Genomic DNA, 20,475 nt, shown 5'->3' on the forward strand with positions numbered 1-20,475 from the left:
GCAAACTAATATTCATGGTCAGGGGGTGAAGAGGAATGAGTTTCTCATGTGGACTGGGGGAGTAAGAAGGACTTGGAGCGTATGACATTTAGAACTGTGGTCTGTAAGCAGAGTGCCATGACTGCTGTATCATTTATGATCTCTAACTTCAGTTTTCTCAGTTTGCATTAAGGATACATTCAAAACTCACTTCTTTGAGCTTTGTTTTCATCTTGCTCTTCAAGTATGTTTTTCCCTTCCAGCACACGGTAATCTTTCTGGTTTGTTATATAACAGAATATCCTAGCCTGGGAAAATATTTTTTGTTCTTCTTGCTTGCAACTTTTCACTCTTTTCTGAAAAGTTAACCTCCTTTGCAGGGAAAACACAGTAAAACAGAAAATGACAGGTAGAAGAGATGCTTATTATTGCAGCTTTTGAGTAAGTCAAAAGACAGTGCTATGGTCTTGGTCTGTCACCCCAGAAAGTATCTCAACCATTTGCTGTGACTTTTTGTAGGCTGACACGTTATGAGGCAATAAAGCTCATCAGTCAGTGATAAGTCTGTTTCATGGCAACTTCCTGTGCTTCAAATTATTCTTCTTCTACACTGGGGCACGAGGAGAATGTTTTCTGAAAGCCTGTAAATGCCTGCTCTCAGGCATTTCTGCTACCTGGTGACTAGAGTCCTCACCCAGGACTTTCTTTTTTCCCATTCCAGACCACTCAAAGTGAAGTGTTTGTTTTCCCTTACTACAGTCAAGACATAATCCTTTTCTCCCCATAATTTCACCCAATTTTTGACCGGAGTGAAAGCTGTCAATAACAGCTAGGAGTTACTTCCATCAGACTTCAAAACTTCAAAACAGAAACCAAAAACCCAATACTTGCTTTACTGCAGCTACACAGTTTACCCTCATTGAAACAACAAAAAAAAAGGTATTTATACAAGGATAATCCCATCAAGTTTGTTCAAGTAACCGCTATCCTAAAGCTGTGCAAAAGAAGGAAGATTCAGACCCATTGAACTGTCAGTTGTTAAATAAATCCACCATAAGGATAATACAGACTGAGCACCAAGCTGCAGTTCTGAGTCCAGCCTGTGTCTTCTAAACCAGACTGGGGTCTTTGAGATACAAGATATTAAATTTGAGGGTTTGGGGTTTTTTTTTCTGATTCTCCAATATGAGCAAGAGACTCTGACAGTCTTAGACACCATGTGTGTGCAGCACCTTCTGCACAGCTAGTGTCCCCACACATCCTAAGCATCAGTGTCCTGGTTTCAGCCAGGATAGAGTTGATTGTCTTCCTAGTAGTTGGTACAGTGCTATGTTTTGAGTTCAGTATGTGAAGAATGTTGATAACACTGATGTTTCCAGTTGTTGCTAAGTAGTGTTTAGTCTAAAGTCAAGGATTTTTCAGCTCTTCATGCCCAGCCAGCGAGAAAGCTGGAGGGGCACAAGAAGTTGGGAGGGGACACAGCCAGGGCAGCTGACCCAGACTGGCCAAAGGGGTATTCCATACCATGGGACGTCACATCTAGTATAGGAACTGGGGGGAGGCGGGGGGGGGGGATCACCGCTTGGGGACTAGCTGGGTGTCGATCAGCGGGTGGTGAGCAATTGCACTGTGCACCATTTGTACACTCCAATTCTTTTATTATTACTGTTGTCATTTTGTTAGTGTTATCTTTATCATTATTAATTTCTTCTTTTCTGTTCTATTAAACTGTTCTTATATCAACCCATGAGTTTTACTGCTTTTCCCAATTTTCTCCCCATCCCACTGGGTTGCGGGGGAATGAGTGAGCGGCTGCACGGTGCTTAGTTGCTGGCTGGGGTTAAACCACGGCAATGACTTACCACCATTGCTTGTTAACATACTCACTTCATGCATTCAGCACCTTTAAGGAGAAAAATGTCAATCACCACTAGCCTCACTGCAGTGTGTGACTTCATCACAAACTTTGTGACATATTTAGCAAGGGAATATCACATAAACAGCAGGGTAAACTTGTCTGTAACAGGTGATGAGTGCTTAGTTTTGGATCAGACCTATTTTAATTGAAGGAGGAGACAGTTATCATATTCCTGACATAGTGCTTTTCCCTGTACTGCCATATCCGATTAACAAGACATGAAGACATGAAAGCTTAGAGCTTCCTCCGTGTGGTCACACAGTACCACACTTGATTGTCCTAGCCAGATTTTTGCTTTCCCAACCCTCTTGCTGTTGAATTACGCAATGTTTTCTTGAGCAGCATCTGTGCAGCAGAAATCTTCGGCCTCCAGAAAGGCTTGGGAAGACAGACTGTTTCCTTACACGTGGTTGCTTTTGCCAGCACATAAATCAGCCCCTGAGAGGCCTCAGTGAAGCAGTGTTGATCCAGGGGGGAGTGCCTTGGTTGGATAGGAGGGACCAACTCTTCTAAGTCTGGCTGAGAAAAACAGGGAGCTAGGAAAAGCCCAGGAGCCCAGAATTTTATAGTTTTAAAATTTTCAAGGTGCTTTTTGTGATAATGTAACTTCCTCAACAGACAATTCCACAGGAAATTATAGAACATTTTCAGGGTGTATTATCTAACTGCAAAAGATGGGCATCATGCATTGCAGAACATTGCAGACACAGCAGAATAATCCCACAGGAGACTGTACAAGCAAAAAACTTGCAGTATCAGACAGTTCCTCATAGGCAGAAACTGATCTAATGGGATTTGAAGGGATTTTTGCTGCTACTTCTATTGCAGCAAAATCATATTTTCCCGGCTCTCCAAGGGGTCACAAAATATTTCTAATTCTCTGGAACATCCAAGGGTTCCCTTCCATATCTTAGTCATGGACCAAACCAATGAAAGAATAGCTCTAGCAAATGGCCTTGGAAGAAAGATCATTCGTAACAGGAAAAAGATGCCTGGTGAAGCATTGGAGGTCAATCTGCATGCATGACACCCATGTGAAATTGCAGCTATCCCCTTTCTGAAGAACAGTTGCTTCACTAAAAGCTTGTATAGTTTAGCAGGAGTTCCTGCTTTCCATCAAGGTTCATGGAGCAAATTCTTGGCATATAGCAGGGAAACTTCCTCTCCCAGATGTAGCAGAAACAGCCTCTAGTCCTCACATCTTCGAACTGTTTAAAGATGCTTTAAAAAACCTCCTTGACTGCTATTTCTCTACACTAATCAAAGCATCTGAGTGTCTATCAAAGAAGTCAAAGTTGCTTGCAGGGTCTTTGGCACACACAGAACTGATTTCACTATTTTCCTTTCCAGCCTCTAGTATCTCAGCAACTGCTTTGGCAGTACCTTCAAGTGGATCAGCCTCAACTGTTGTCAGCTTACAACATCCCAGTTTGCATGCCCTACTTAATTGCTTGGAATTCAGAGGTATTGAGCACCTGGGACTCCAGTGGAATTTAATGAGAGCTGTGGCTGCTTTCTCACCTCTGAAAAGTGAGGCCCAGAGGACTTCTTTTGAAGACGTCAATTGCTACCCTCTACCCTGACTTTCCATATTATTTCCAAACAAGCATCTATCACTCTCTATGCTGGTAGGTTTAGCTTTTGAATGTTAAGTGTCCTGGTCGAAGGCATCAATTTTAGTCCAACTTCACATGTTTTAAAAGGGACAGGGATTATATTACTTTGTAATTCCCTCTTAACTTTGTTCTACTCTATATCAAATATGAATTATTGACAGAATCACCCCAATCTGTCATATTTGATGAGACACACATACCATGGGATATATTAAATGGAGAATATAAGCTTAGAAGCATATGCCAGTGAATCTGAAAGACAATTAATTTCAAATTCTGTGCATGAAACAAACAACAATGAAGAACTTTATGAAGCTTTGTGACCTAACAGTAGTACTAAAAATTAAAGGTTTCAGTAAAGTCTAAGAGGGTAAACTAGAGTCCCTTGTAAGAAAAAGCTTAAAAACAGACACATGCACAAACACAAACACACAGTTCAACTATCAAATATGATTTAAGGACCAGATTCCAAGGCTTTTAGTCATGTTGAATAGTACCTTCCCATCCATGAATGACTCGATTGAACCAATGGGACCATTTGTGGAACAAGGTACTATTCAGCTCAGGAGTAAAGCAAAAGGAATAAGAATCCAGCCCAAAGTTAAAAGTAAACAGGAAATTCCATCAGCATATCTCACAGTAGTCAACATGAAAAAAGAGTCAGCATTCTCCAGTGGTTCACATACTAAGGTACTGCAGCCATCCTCACACACCAGAAAATAACTGCAATATCCCATATGACTGTTAGCAAATCATCTCCACTACATATTTGCATATAGGTGTTGATTAGAAAACTCAACAGAGAACAGGGACTACTGTGCTAGGTATGTAATATTAGATAGTGCCAACGAGGTTATGATCTAGTAGCATAGCTAGACAAACGTGTGTACAGAAGGAGTAGCTATGTGACATGGTCATATACAGCTTAGTAGTGGAGCTAGAAACAAAATTTTCAGAGCTAATACAGTGTCTAACTCTTACCTGTCACTGCCATGTACCTTATGTGACAACCACCACTACAGTGCTTCACAGGCACTGTACACATATTGCCAGATGATCAGTGAGGAATCACCTGGCTCATTAGGCATCCCTCAGGCCTTGGCATTGCAAGTTTTTCTTTAAGGACCCTTTACATGTAGAAGTGTTTCACAGCCATTGCCTGATGGACGAGGAGTGGATTTGACTCTGCTAGGTGGCTGCCTAGCTACTAGGCATTGCCGTGTCAGATATATGTTCAAGGACATATATGTCCTTCACAACACATATGAAATATTGTTATGTCAAACCATACTCAGAAAGAAACCAATGGCATAAATTACTGTAAAAGATATAGAGATGGTTTACAGGGAAGAAAGAGAGAATGCATGAAGGCATAAAGGTGTGAATCGGACTAAAATACAGGGGACTAACCTATAGCGTCAAGTGCCCTTTCCCTCTCCAGTCACTTATTCACTGCAACAATAAAATATAAGCTCAGTAGTTAACCCCTCCCGCCATGTCTTCTTGGAGTAACTTTGATGGGATAGGAGATCTTCTTGGTAAAATTACAAAAGATTTCAATATTGTGAGAAAAACAGTGGAGAAATGGAAGTTATTCCAAAAAATACTACTTGTATACAAATGCTGATGAAATCCTAGAATGTTTATTAATTATAAATTAGCACGGGCAACTTGGCTTGCACATTTTAAGCAGAGAAAAAGAGAACACTGAAACTGGAAGAGTGTCTCTGAGCTACCGAACTTGCTCCTCTTTGCAGAGTACAGCAAACTGACTGTAATGAACTAAGCAGTAATTAAAAGCTTCAAAAAGAAGGTTGTACTACAGTTGTGGAGAGGAAAAGCTTATCAACAGTTGAAGCACAGTATCTTCACACCCAGGAAAAATCAGTATCAATGAACCAACTGCTGAAAGAAACTACAGGGACCAGCAGAAAATGAGGTAAATAAGCTCAGTGAGACAGCACATCTGAGACACAAAGAAATGACACTCTGTTGATGGTTAGGAGGAAAGCCAACAATAACAAAGACTAATTCCATAAATAAAAATAATTCTATTCCCATTTTCACTGGCAATTCTTTCCTCAGTAGAAGGAAAAAGAAACAGTAAAGCAAACTTCTGCCTTTTGCCAGTAGGCATGATGAACAGAGCATAAATGCAAGTATGGGTAGACAGGCAGAAAACAATCCATGCCAAGTTCACCTGTTTGACCACGGATGCCAGTAACATTACCTTCCACCAAACTTAAGTCTAAACAGTAATTCACATTACTGATGTAAGAGATGTTTCTGAGGTCCCACTAAGGGGAGTCCCATTGCTGGGTTGTTGTTTACCTGATATGCCTTAAAAGCAGTTGAAACTCCTTCATGTAAAATAAGGTTTAGACAGTGCCCCACAAGACCTTTCTGAAGAGCTCATGTTGTACCTGAAAAACAAAGATGGTACCTTCCCATGTGCAATGACAGTCAAAGGATGTGCCATGGACTGAGACACAGATGACCACCCTTTCCTGCTCTTTGCAGATTTCTGTTTGTAGGACAGTGACAATACCACATACCATACACAGTGCCAGACTGCAGACCACAGCTGGACATCCTCTTCCTACCAACACCTCTCAAGTTTTAGATGCTTCCTTCCTAAGGAAGCACCAGTGTGCTGTTCCAGATTCTCAAATTTGTTAGAGGGCTTGACTTCAGGCACGCCAGGCTTTTCTGTGAAAGTGGTAGACTGGGAATTGTCCTTTTTCTCCTCATCAGAATGGGAACTACAAGATTCAGCTTCTGCCACAGGGGTTCAGAAGTGCCAGAGCAAACAGACTGTGAACACTCCCCTGTTTGCACCAGGGACCACATATACCATAGCCTCTCAGAGATGCCCCCTTGCAAGCCTCACAAGGCTGCTTACAGCATTGCCTCGTCCCCTTCTCTATTCTTCAGTTATTTTCATCTCATATCAAGCAACATTATTCCCTGGCTTCACAAACACAGCCCACTGTAGCTGCTTAATCTAATTCTTCAAGTGTTTTCACTCTCTGCTTTGTGACTACATGCTGGCATTCACCATCGCTGACTTCACAACTGAGCCTCTTCCTATACCATGAGCCTTTTCTTCACAGCACTTTCAAGAAACTTCTTTTATATTAAAGCTAAGCTGAACTAATAACCTCCGTGCCAGCTTGATTTACCAAAAGACCAACCAGACAACAGTTTAATTGACATGCTGCTGAAGACACCCTTGAAGTTTCATCTGAACAGGTTACCAACATCACTGCTACTTCTTTTTCCTGCTAACAGAGCCACTGAAAATTATTAGAAGTACTGTGTGCTGTTCTCTGCTAGGTTAGTTTCCTCATTTGGAAACTTTATATCTTTCCTGAAGATAGCTTCTGGCTCTTTCTCTCCAATTCTGGACAGACTTTATTTGAATGAGAAGGAGAAAAATAATAAAAAAGCAGAGTAACAATGACCCCTCCCCTTTATTCGAATTTCTCAGCTCTCAAAGCTTTGAATACACTTTAGAAAAGGTGGTAACCTTTTAAAATTAGCTTTGCCTTCTCTTCCCATGCAGCAAAAATGACCTAAAGAATCCTTACCTCAGGACTGACTAAATTACACCCATTAATGAGCTCTGTAAGGTACACACATCATAGGCTAGTGACTTTGCCCTGTTTTCTGATCACGATAATGACTACATCTTCTTTCTATTACTCTTCTCAACACTCTCTAAATGTGTAATATTACAAATAATAGGGACATGAATTTCTATTGCTTAAATGGATAAGAATCACAAGCATGTGAGCTAAATGTTCAGTGGCGATTATATATCCAATAATAAATGAGGTCAAATAACAGAAGAAACTCACTACCAGAAACTTAAAAAATCTTTATATACATGGGAATTTTGACCATTATTGTGCTCATACATAGCTCACTACAATTTCAGGCATGCATTATGTTGAAACAAAGTATTGATTGCCAGATATCTTCTGGTTGCAATGCTCTTCATTCAAAACTTGTCTTAGACCTATTTACCAAAAAAATTCTCAGAAAACACAAAATTACTGGCATATTCTTCCTTCTGACACACTGCCAGCAGCTCTGCACAGCAAATCCATGGAAAGACTGACTTATAAGGTGCCTATTCATTTACTCCAGGTCCTCAACATACCTGTAAAATTCCTGGCTGAGATAAGGTTAAGGTTTTAAAATGCTGGATGTTGAATAACTCATGCTGCAAGCTTTCACCTTCTCAGCCACTGTATGACATCCAGCCCAAAATACTGTAGGGAAGGACACTTACCATTAGCACTGCTTGGTAACATCCATACAGGATAAAAAGGGTGGAAGGCACACAGCATGTCACATGGCAGCCTTTCAGCAATTAATTTACTTCAGAAAGCAGTGGTCCTGAATGTATAGCAAAGGAAAACAAACAGCAGCAAGGTGGCCTTGAGTTGTTCTTAAGAAGGCAGAAGATCTGCACCGTCTAGAGACCTATTTCAAGGTGAACCTTGGGAATTAGATGAGAAACGGTGACTTTTTCATAGCTCTTCCCAAAGGGTGCCATAAAAGAGGTCTTTAGAGTCAGCTTCAATCAACTGTGAACAGTGGTTTCCTCTGCAAAAAGCCTGGCTCCCACATTTTCAAACCACATTCTGTAACTTGAACCTATATTTAATTCATTTTTCCCTTCAGACTACAGGGTATTTAGCCATCTGTGACATGGTTATGCCAGCTACCAGATTCCCTTCACTGCTATGAATGCTGACAATTCAATAAGGTCTAATTGACGACCTTTTTAAAAGGACCCAGATTAAGAATAATTAGCACACAAATGAGTAACGGTCAAGATTCCAGTGATGTAGTGATTTGATCAAATTCAGCATACCTTAGGGGAGATACACTGAGCAGCAGTATAAAGAATGATCAGATTTATTGCAAGAAAAACAAGAGACATTTTATATTCATATGCTCACATTCCTTATTAATTGAAGATAAGCCTCAGAAAAAAAGGTATTGTGAGGAAACTGAGAAATCCTTTAATTAATCATGGTTGAGAAAGTAAAGAAAACATTCATACAGTTAAGTGTCAAGACAGACAAGAGTGATATAATACTGAGGGAAAGAGTTAAGTCATGGATAATACTATATGAATGGAGAAACTCTACACTTAGAAAGAGGTACTTACCAAGAGTTCCCCGCATGGGCGTCTGTGTGTCTGTGCACACACTCAGACACATATATGCCATTAATCAGGTATTCCCATGGAGGGATCTGGGTAGTTAGGCAGAAAGGGAGGCTGGCATGGATAGCTGTCTACATTAAGGACCAAAAAGAAAAAAAGGAGCACCAATGAGTCCATGCTGACCTTCCTTCTTAGAGCTGACAGGCAGAAGTCATAGAGAAGCAAGGAAGAAGGTCTAGCACACCCTTAGTACATGTACTGAGAATATCTAACAAGAAAAGTGGTGAAATCTTTCCATCCTGCTAGAGGTTTGCTTTGACATTGGGTGAGAATTGTGCAGCACAGAGGTGCTATGTGGTCACAGCAAGCTTGCCTTCTTGTAGTCCTGTGGCAAGTACCCTGTGCTTTACATTACCAGAAATGGAGCCTTTTCACCATGGAGTTTGGCAACACTGCTGGCATGATGCAAATCTCTGTCTGAATACCTCTCTGGAGCTCTTGGACTCTATGCCCTGCAGCAGAATGAAACCATAACCTGCCTCTCCCCCTCCACTGCTGCAGGCCAGCAGGAGAAGGAGAGGAGCATTGCGACTTCCACCACCTCTCCCATGCACCGTGATGCAACACAAGCAGGATCCAGCACACACCAGAACAGGGAGACAGAGCACAGATGTACGACATAGCAAGGAGCTGTCAGCCTGCTGGCCCAGAAATAGAAGTGCTACCTGAAGTGTTAATACAGACCTCGCTGTCAGATATCTCAGCGTTTCTCCTCATGCCAGAGGACTACACCCTTGTGACATCCCAGTAGGGTGTGGAGGAGGGAGGGTTAAACCTCATTTTACAGAAGGAGGGTGATGCACTAGGCAGATTCAGAGACTTGCCTAAGGTGGGTGGGAGTGTCAGCCCACTAAACTGTTGACTCCACATTATGTTGCAGCTTTACAACTCTTGTTATTTGGTCTTATACTGAAAACTGAACCACATTATTAATGTAATTTATTTTGAACAACACCAGTTGGTCATGATGGAGTTCTCATTAAAATATATCACCATGATAGTGTATGTATATATATCATAGGTGGGCTGTACCTCTCAACGAAGTTTGTCTGCTCTTACTGATACAGTCACTTCAGTGGATGTATCTGAGTTAAGCCATACTGGAAAGCAAGCCACAAATTGGGCTGCTGCATGCACAATGATGTTGCCTTTTATCATGCACAGCTTTGCAACATATTGGTGAATGTGTGCCCTTGTTGTTTGTGTTGCAGTAATTGGAACTACGGTGGAAACCCCAGATACAGGAGATACCATCTATCCCTTCAGGGCTTTGGGGAGAAGATGGGAAAGGCACTGGAAATGGGCAGACCCAGTTGCAGGGTGGCTGTGCTCATCCAGGCTCTTTGATGTGCTCCTCTTTGGCTAACACAGAACTCAGCCTGAAGGCTTGGGGTGAGGGGAGATAGATGGGAAACTCAAGTGAAGACTCAGCCTCAGAGAGATCATTTCATTTCTTCAGAAATGGACTTAACCTCTTCTGGCTAATGCTGGAGATAAGATATCTTTGATCTTAGCCAACATCACCCCTGCAATTTAAGACGTGCAATACCTATGATGGGGAATATCTATGCTGGGTCTGCTCTGTGAGGAGCATCAGACCAGATGATTTCCTAGAGGTTACTCCCTCCTACATAAGTTATTCTATGAATCCAGCTTTAATTCTATAAAATATAGAAATCTGATCAGGAATTGAACTAGTCATGGAAACAGTTTGGTTTGGTTTGTTGGGTTTTTTTTCCTTTCTGTCATGACACAACTTCTATGGTTGATATTTTTAGCATGGAACAAGCTGTAGATGTGTTTCAGATAGGGGAAAATGTCTTCCAAGGAGATATCTCTAGTTGGTTGAGATGGAAAGCAAGGACAACTTTGTCTCATAGAGGGGAAAAAATACATTAATTTTTGGCAGCATTTCAGACAATATTTTTTATTTAGTTAGGTTTTTTCCTCTTCTGTATAGTTCACTCAGCATTGTCTCCATTACTAAGCAGACTTGCTTACCGAAATCTGCCAATTTAGTCCAGCCTATATTTAGATCCAGGAAGTTTTATTTCACTTTATCTTTAATAATACCTTTTGCAAGTGATAAGAAGAACACTCTTGGTTCCATACTACCACAAATCTTTCATTTGTGGTAGCTAATGAAAGTTTAAAACCTATTAGATTACAGAAAGCAGGGGTAAAAGTGGCTCTAAATATGGTCCTACCTCCTCACTGGCAAGTTAATGACAGTATTACCAGTGACCTCACAAAACCTTCTACCTCAAAATTCCGTCTTAAAAGTTACGTACTGTAGACCTTATTATAAATGTGAGTAGTGGTATACCTTCCTACCAGCCCAAGTATACTACATAGAGGGGTCACTAATTGCAAGTTTATTTTCCTACATAGCATCAGTAAAGTCTCAAAATAGTCTTTAAGTGAGAATTAACTGGTGCATAAAATCTTGCTGGCACTTTAATAGAGCCTGGGGGGGCTCAGTTTTGACAAACTCTCAATTGCAAAGGGTAATAGGAGACTGTTAAAACACAGGTAAAGTTAAAGCACGTATGCTAAAAACGTATGTGAATAAGAACATGGCCACAGCAAAACAGAGAAAAGGAAGGTCAGTTACACTATTAACCTTGGCATATAGACATCCATGAAGCACTGCACCACATGAGCGCAGCCTTAGCACCGTGCATGAACCTGGCTCAAGCTAACTTGGGTGCCTCTGCATGCACAGGAACAGTTACCACACAACCTGGACTAACTAGCTCCCAAGGAACTGAGACCTGACCCCGTTCACATGCAGTTACCTACCAGGCAGTTTACCTGGGAAATGGTCTTTCTCCATATATATAAATTTATTTTCTTAGGTCCCCAGATTTTGGAGGGAGTCTAAGTCCCAAACCTGGAAACAAGTACATTCATCCCACCACCAACTATGCAAAATTTAACATCCTTGGTACTTGTATCAGACAGCATTTCAGAGAGATGTAAAAGGAAGAATCCCCGTTTCACAGCAAGACGAGCAACTTTTTATTTGTAAGCACAGTCTTGTAGCCTTTAAAAAAGGGTTTCCCAAGTTTGGTTTACACAGGTATGATCACAAAGGCAAGTACATCAAGGAGAAGACTTTCTGCTCTTTGAGTGTCACTTTGAGGTAGCATCCCCTGCAATGCAGTGTGCAAAACCTGCAGTTAAATCTCAGTTAGATAGTTTAGATCAGTCATTTAAAACAGTGTTTTTTTCTCATCACAGTCTTCACACAAATCAACACTTGATGACTAAGATTTCTGGCCTTACAGCTCTAAAAGAAGCTCCCACTTCTCACTATGTATTCAAGGCTATGTTTTGAGATGCATGTGGCTCACACAGAAAACATAACAAGAAGATATCAGGGATTTGCTGCATTCTGTCCAGGATGGTGCCATAAATAACAAACCAGTTCAAAATCATGCCAATAAAACTTCATGAAAGTACCATCCAGTTTGTCCCATGTTTATCATTAAAAGGAAGCAGACATATTTATAAAGCTTCATTTTCAGGCTGCGTAGCTTCATCAAAAATACAAAGAGAAAAAGAACAAAGCACTTCTTACAGCAGCTTACAGCAGCTACATTCAATAAGGTTTTTTTATGCCTTAGGGTCTTGCTGTTGCACAGTTGCAGGGCCAGCCCAGAAAATCCAACATGCTGGATTTCATCTTTGTATAGAAGGCAGCCCTATCTAGCTCCATAATCATTCATATAAGTATGGAATGACTAGTGACTCTTCCCCCTGTTTCAAGGCAAAGACAGGTGAAAAGGAGAGTAGAAGATTGTGTGATAAGAGTACATAAATTTTAAAAGGGGTTTTCAGGGGAAGAGTGGGACTTTTGGGGGAAATGTATGTCTGTATCTGTATGCATGCAATTCTTGCTTATCTTGTTTATGTGAGTTTTTCTCTTGACTGAGGTGTATGAATTACTGTAGAAATGTAAAAGTAGAAGTACTCTCAAGAGGACATCTGTTTCACATCACTGACAGATGTCTGTCTGACCCATTTTCAGGATTTGAAACAAGGATTCCAGAATATCCTTAGAAACCCTGCTTCAGTGCTGTACCATCCCCACAGCCAGAGCATCTATCTGAATTCTATCTCCTCTGAGCTTGCTTCAGCTTGCTCCATCCATGTCTTTTTACACCATTTTTAGACAGGGAGAGCAAGTAAGTGTCCCTTTCTTTATAAAATTTTTAAATAATGTTTTTGTATACTTTATGTGCATTATGCCTCTTTCCTTTCCTAGAAAACTCAGTTAATTCAGATTTTCTGCATAGAAGATGTTTTCTAAGCTTTGTTCTTTCTCCTTTCAAAAGGAGAATGATTTCCAAGCTGTCTATAGTTTAAAATGTGCCATCACTGTTGGACACAGACAAAATATTCCTAGGTCAGGCCCCACTACCCAGGGCAGCACTAAATAGTTACTTCCCAGTTATTCACAATATTACTATTAATTCATACCATCATCAAATTTACTCTTCACACATCTTCACATTTCTGGATTCCATTTGGTTTGTGCTCTGTGCTGAGCCTCTTTTCTGAACACTGCTCCCAAACTCGTTGTTTCCCATTTAATATTTGTGGATTTGATTTTTTTTCTTCCTCCGAAGTGATACTTTGCACTTGTCTTTATTGAATTTCATCCTATTGATTTCACACCATTTCTTCAATTTCTTAGTCTCACTTTGTATTCAAATCCTGTTCTCTAAAGTGTTTGCAGCCCCTCTTAGTTCAGTATCATATGCAATTTTAAAAAGTTTTCTCCCTATTCCATCATCAAAGCTGAAAATATTGAATAATACTGGACCTAAGACAGACCACTGTGGTATCTTATTTGATATGTTTTCCCAGTTTGACAACAAACCATTGATAACTGCTTTACCGATAAGCCCAATTTTTCAAGCAGTTTTGCACCCATCACATAATAACTTCATCTAAACCATATTTCTCCTGCTTACTTATGAAAATGTCATGTGGATGTGTGTCAAAAGCCTCGCTAAAGTCAAGATCTATCACATCTGCTCCTTCCCTGTTATCCACTGGGCCAGTTACCCTGTCAAAGAAGGAAATGAGATTGCTTTGATGTGATTTGTTCTTGACAAACCCATGCTGGCTGTTTCTTATCACCTTATTTTCCTCTAGGTGTTTACAAATTGATTGTTCAATAATTTGCTTCTGCATTTTTCTCAGTATCAAAGTCAAGCTGACTGGCCTATAATTCCCTGGGTCTTCCTATTTCCCCTTTTTAAAGATAGGTACTGTGTTTGCCTTTCTCCCATCCTCCGGGACCTCACCCATCCTCCATGAGCTCTCAGAGATAATTGCTAATAGTTCAGAGATCACTTCAGCTGGTTCCTGAAGTACTCCAGGGTGAATTTCATCAGGCCCTGCCTACTTGAATATATCTAACTTATCTGAATATTCTTTAACCTGTGCACGTTTTCCCTGTATATTAAACAACTTGCTGCCCAGCGTGTGTTACAGTTTTAACGCTCAGAGGCAATATTTCTAATATTGGAAGTTTTAATTTATTTTGACTGGTAAAGCAGTTACACTTCACTCCACAATGTCAATGGAGTGGCTATATGAACTAAATAGATAGGAAAGACATCCCTAAATCCAGACACAGGATGTTTCAGAAAGTGCCTGCTATTCTGCCTCTAGAGACTAAGCACTCTGTGGACAGCATACCACATGAAGCCCAGTTAGACTTCAGCAAGCTCTCATACCCCCAAAGCCTGCTTTAGGACAGGTCCAGGGCAGGTCTAGGTGCAGCAGCTCAGAACTCTAGCAGCTGCTTTTTACTTCATCTGAGTGAAATCCAGACATCAGCCATTTCTCCACCTATTTTTCTCAAACCTGGAAGTGTTTCCACAACATGTAACCCACTTACACAATCAAGCTCCATACAGAATGCAGCAAGAACATCCATTAGGAGATAAAACAAAAATATATCGATCTAGAATTATACCTACAGGTCTATACTGGTTGTCCTCCGCAAATAAGGTTTCTTCAAGCTAGGTATAGCTACAGAATGACCCTTAGCTATTGTACTTCTCTTTCACCAGCTCTGCTCCTGTTTACAAAGCAGCCCTTACCTCTGTCTCTCAAATGCACACTTGACATACTTGCTGTACTTGCAATTAGGGCAGGAGAAGCCCATTGTTCATGTTTTCCCCTCTGTCTTTTCTACACAAGGATTTCCTCACTGGGGGCCTAAAAGACAAAATATTGATTTCCCCCCCCCCCCCCCCCTTTTTTTTTTTCTGATTGGCTTGTTCTTTTTTATTATGTTATCCTGGTGGTTTTAATTTCTTACCACCTACTTTGATGTAGCAACCTAAAGACAGCCAAAGATGAAGTTCTAACCCTAAGGCCTTGAAACAAAAGATACAGCATCTTCTCTCTGTCCCTCAGAAACAGAAATGAAATGGCTTAGTTGAAAGGAATTCGCAGCAAGAAGGGTGTGAAGAAACCTTTCCATTTCCTTACCTGTCGATTAACACAAAGGATGCACCTTGGACACTGGAATGGCCTTACTCACAAGCAGGAATCCATCTTTCAAACTGTCTGTGGGCTACAAAATTATCCCAACTCCAATCCCATGGTGAGCTTCATGGTAGTCAGTGCTGTGTGAGCGGGGGGAGCCTCAGGGAAGCCACCAGGAAGCCATGTGAGCACAAGATCACCACAGGGCTGGCAGCTGGCAGCAGCAAATGAAGGAACTTTGAGCAACCACATTTTACAAGCATGCAAGCATATCATCCATAACTCAAGTGGGGATTCCTTGAACAATACAATTCTCCCACTGCTTTTATACTCGAGGAAAGCATCACTAAGTTAAAAGCTTCTGAGTGAAAGGTATTACAAGATACTTTATTTCAAGAAACAAATTAAAGGGCGGGGGGGGGGGGTCTCTGAGGTCAAAAATTGCAGAAATAACCAGTGGTGCTACCCGTAAGCTCTGTTTGTACTTCAGTCAGTAGTCACAGAGTGGGTCAGACTGGACCTCAGGCACTCTCCAGTCCACCCCACACAAAGCAAGGGCTAGCAGGAGCAGACTCTAGCCCTGAATGGAGATACCATGGCCTCTCTGGGTAACCTTTTCCTGGTTCAGGCCACCATCCCAGGGACCAAATGTGCCCTCTTTGCCTCAATTCAGCATCCTTTTTTGCAAGCTGTGTCCCTGCACTCTGTTAGTGTGCACCTCAGAAAAGCCCAGCTGCCCATCCTTCCTGCCCGCACAGCTTTCTCTACATCCAGCCTGGCCTGGTGCGTGGGTCTGTCCCACCAGTGGCACAGGGGTTTGCATTTGCCTTTGCTGAACTTTGTGAGGTTCTCGTCAGCCCGTTTCTTGGGCTGTCACTTACTACAGGTCAGTTACTACTTCTGTACCGGGATCAGCCAGCAGCGATCCTGCAGAGACACAGAAATACAAGACAAGAGACCTGGGGCTAATATCCCATAAAAAGACAACAAGGCAGAAAATGGGCAGGGTAATGGGGTAAATGCCAATGGATGATACAGAGACTCATCAAGAGCTAGGACAGAGTGCAGTGACATAAAAATGCCAGAACTTCAGTCTTGTCAGTCCCTGACATGATACCACCAGAGCCATTGACAGTAACAAGAGCTTTTGTGAGGAATCTTGGCAAGGAGAAAACAACCTTAACGGTGTTAAACTCTTCTCTCATTCCCACAATATGAAAGCCTGGAGGAGCTCTCTCTAAGATGTAATGGTGCTGTAGAGAAAGGCCTCATTTCTCTTACCTGTAAGACACTTCTATTCCAGAAAGGAAAAAAAACCCAAAATGTTAATTGCAGCCAAATATCACAGACATAAACCAACAGTAAGCTCCAAAGATGCTTCTTCATGAGGCAAAACATGATGGGCAAGAGCAGAGGAGCACATTCATATCCAGACCCGTATTTAAGTTTCCTTTCCATTTATGAGGACTGAGGCTTGAAAGCTGAGCTGCAGTTCAGGCCAAGAGTAGCTCCAGCAGGACTGAGAATGGGGGAAAATAAAAAAATTATGTTCAACTTCAGCACAGATTAGTGATAAATATAATGATTCATGCACTCTAGAAGCAGAGAGATCAAGCTTATTGCAACACACAAAAAAGCACAATTTGACAAAAATATGTTCCACCATAAAAACAGACAAGCTGCTTTCTAGCATTAGCTGCAAAAAGAGGCTTCCATTAATGCCTCTGAAATAAAACCACAAGCAATTCACAGCCCTTAAAGTCATTCTATCTGCTTTCTGTGACCAGAGAAGGCTCAATGTTTTCTGAAGCAATGGGCCTGTAGGTCATAACAAGACAACTCTGGCCTTTATTTACAAGCACCTGCACCTCACCTTCTTCTCTGTAACTCTTAATGCACTCTGTGAAGATAAAGATCACAGAAAACCTAAAAATACACATCAGCAACAGATATGCCCTATGCTACTGGCAGACCCAGCTCCACCAATGTCAGTGTGTTGCCAAGTTTTGATTTGGCTCCAGAGGTGAAGTTGTACTCTCCTTGCCTTGATCAAAAACTACCAAAAAATGGTCATCTTCAGCACATGCTGCTCAACACCTTCTTCTTCAGCAATGTAGAATACAGTGGCAGAGAGAAGGAAGTGGCAGCATCACACGTGTTTGCCCTAGGCACACTTTAACACCAAGCTCACCTCTTTTGAGTTAGCCTGGTGTTTCCTGTTATGGTAGTGTTCCCTCCAAAAAGATGCCTCCAAAAGGTGTGTTGAATATGCATCTATCTCCACACTGGTGAGGTGAAGGCCTCTCTTCACTGGCTGCAGTGACAAACTTCAAATGGGGTGTGATAGCCAGGGGCTCATTTCTCTGTACGTCGAACATACTAACTATGTTAACATATGTACCAACACATGTTGGTATGTTCCTGCAGTTTCCCTGTCAAGCCAAAAGCCGGAGAGATCTTATGAGACCACATGTCCTTGGTACTCTGTAAGAAGACTCTTCTCTTTAACCTGGCTTGGGATGAGACCTGGACAGGTCTTCCCCCTGCTTATGCAGAATGCATCTGATCTCCTAATTCACCAGAATTTTGATCAACTTTAATTCAGCTGCTGTGCTGAGACCGCTGAGCTGGCAGATTTTGTTGTTTGCTTAACAACTTCATTTTATTCAGGGAGAACAACCAAAACCTAATGAAATTATTTCTGTTTAGGTAACTTTCTCCAAGATATATTTCAAGGTATATTTTTCAATGTGTTCCTTGTTCATTGTCTGGAAACCTGCCCATGAACAGGTAGAGGCAGTATGGACTGAAGGAAAGGTCTTGGTTATTACCCACCTCTGAGAGAAAGGCTATCTCAGTAAGAGAGAACTGAAGATCAGGAGCATGCATTTCACACAGAAATATCATATGAGTAATATAAAAACTCTGAGTTTATTCCAGAGAGTCAAATCATAAAATCTGTCCTGAACAATTTAGTGGCCGGTTGGAGAATCAAACTCACTCCTCCCTCCAGTTCCTCTGATGCTGGCAGGGAGCATGTCTGTCTTTGGTCAGGGTGAATGCAAGCGTGGCAGGCCAGGTGGTGGCATGACTTTTCTCAAAATTAAAATCTAGCAATAATGGCTGCAGCAAAGTTGCTCTTACCAAGGATGTCAGTCAGATGCTAGGCTTTTCTCCCACTCTTCCTTCATGTTTTTTAGCAGTCTTCAAGCTCATTTCTCTGTTCTTTCAACACAGCAGGTGATCTGTGTTGGGCAGCCAGTAAAATAAATTTATGAACTGTCTGAGAAAACACACCGGGGCTCGAGCAGACTGTTGTTTGGGTTATTTTTAAGGGTACAGCCATTGTATTGGAGGCAAGTAGTCAGATCCACAGCTGATGTAAACCAGCACTGCTTTATGGGCTTTAACACAATGGGGCTACTTCTGGTCAGTCCCTTGCTGCTGTAACTTGGCTGCTGGAGAAACATCAGCAGAAGATCTGACCTACCTGTTACTTTGTGCATGCTAAACAACTACCATCTTTCCCTCCAGTGGAGTCAGGAGAGTGCTGCTTTCCTGCGGTGCCATCATAGAGAAGATGCTGAGGGGACTTCTAAAAATGCTGTCTGAACCACCATGGAACAGGATTCGAAACAAAGGAGAGATGAAAGCACTAAACTGTATCTGCAAAATGCAAGCCTGCACTTGCGCACTCAGCTGTTCTGAGAACATTCAAAGGGCATGCCATGTTTGCATATACTTTAAACATACTGCTGGCATGTAATTACTCCTTTTGTGAACTACAGCTAGCAAAGGGAAACACAATTAGAAAACAACTAGACCTGGTTTTGATGTCTTTCCCTTCCTCTCAGCTCCCCTTCTGTTTCTCAGCCAGGTATATTGTTCACACTGAGATGGTAAGTTGCACACAGAAGCACAGATAGATATATAGATAAATATGCCTTTGGATCCCATTGCATTTTTCACACACGTACCAACAACAATACCTGTGTCCTGCTCTGACTCCAGCTCAGGTAGTTATATCCTGCCTTGCTAATGATGCAGGTTCTCTGTTCCTTTGATGCAAAGCTAGTAGCTACAACTCATCATTTGAGCACCACCAAGATAAGGTTCAACTTTTATGTACTCTGCTTTTTAAACACCTCTCAGTGCCATTACACCTTTGAGGGAATTTCTGGGTAAAGTGACTTACTTGTAAAGATAGACTTCCAAATTCACATTAGGTTTAAGTGTAAAGTCCTCCGTGTTTGCACCTAGCAAAATTAATCCTGGGAGGAAAAGAGGGAAGACTTCTTATATGATCATCACATAAGTGTACAACACCTTTTCACCCCAGAACTACACTGTAGAGATGAGATTAGCACCTAAGGATCATCTTCAGACAACATATAAATACAATCTATTTTATCTCAAAGTACTGTTTTCTTTTGAAGGCAGTATCATCTGCTGCTCTCTTCCACTGCCACTGACTCTCTGGCATAAGTCCATTTTAACCAGGTCTGGTATGAGAAAGCCTGTTAAACAGACTTTGCACAACTTGCACTTCAGGGTTGCTACAAGAAGAGGCAAGTGTTTGGCTACTCATAGTCATTTCCATGGCTCTGGGGTTCCTGACATGCTAAGGTTAGCTTATGGCTGATTGATCACCTACATTCCCTTCTGTGGCTTAAGGCACAGTGTGTGTAATGTCCTTTCATGCCATGCTTTGGAATGATCTCAAGTTTGAATGATTTCACATGACCTTCAGAAGGTAAACCTCCTTCTATTTATTTAAACGCACACAGTGTCTGGTAGAAAGCTCTTCTGTGGCAAAGAGAAACATTTCTGGATTCCACCCTGCAGAGCACTGGAAAAAAAGACGATTCTCTTCATGTTTGATTGCTGTCACTAGCTACTATAATTCACTATCACAGGGTGAAGAAAAATGCAGGGTTGGAGCACGGGTTCCTGGAGCCTACTGTCTTGCTTGTGTCATGCAGGAAGTCAGGCAACATTGGCCTTGCAATCTGTGATATTACTCCACATTACATTTTAACCCCCATCCTTCTTTGATGACTTATCTTGGAAGAAAATAAAAAAGCAAGTGCTACAAGTGATGAATGACAAATGACAGATCACCCATCCAAGATTTCTTTAAAGATGAATCAGACTAAAAGATGGAAGTGAATGGGATAATGTTAGGGTCCTCTTTTCTATCCTGTTAT

Source organism: Buteo buteo, chromosome Z, assembly GCF_964188355.1.
Source record: "Buteo buteo chromosome Z, bButBut1.hap1.1, whole genome shotgun sequence".
In the NCBI taxonomy this organism is placed as follows: domain Eukaryota; kingdom Metazoa; phylum Chordata; class Aves; order Accipitriformes; family Accipitridae; genus Buteo; species Buteo buteo.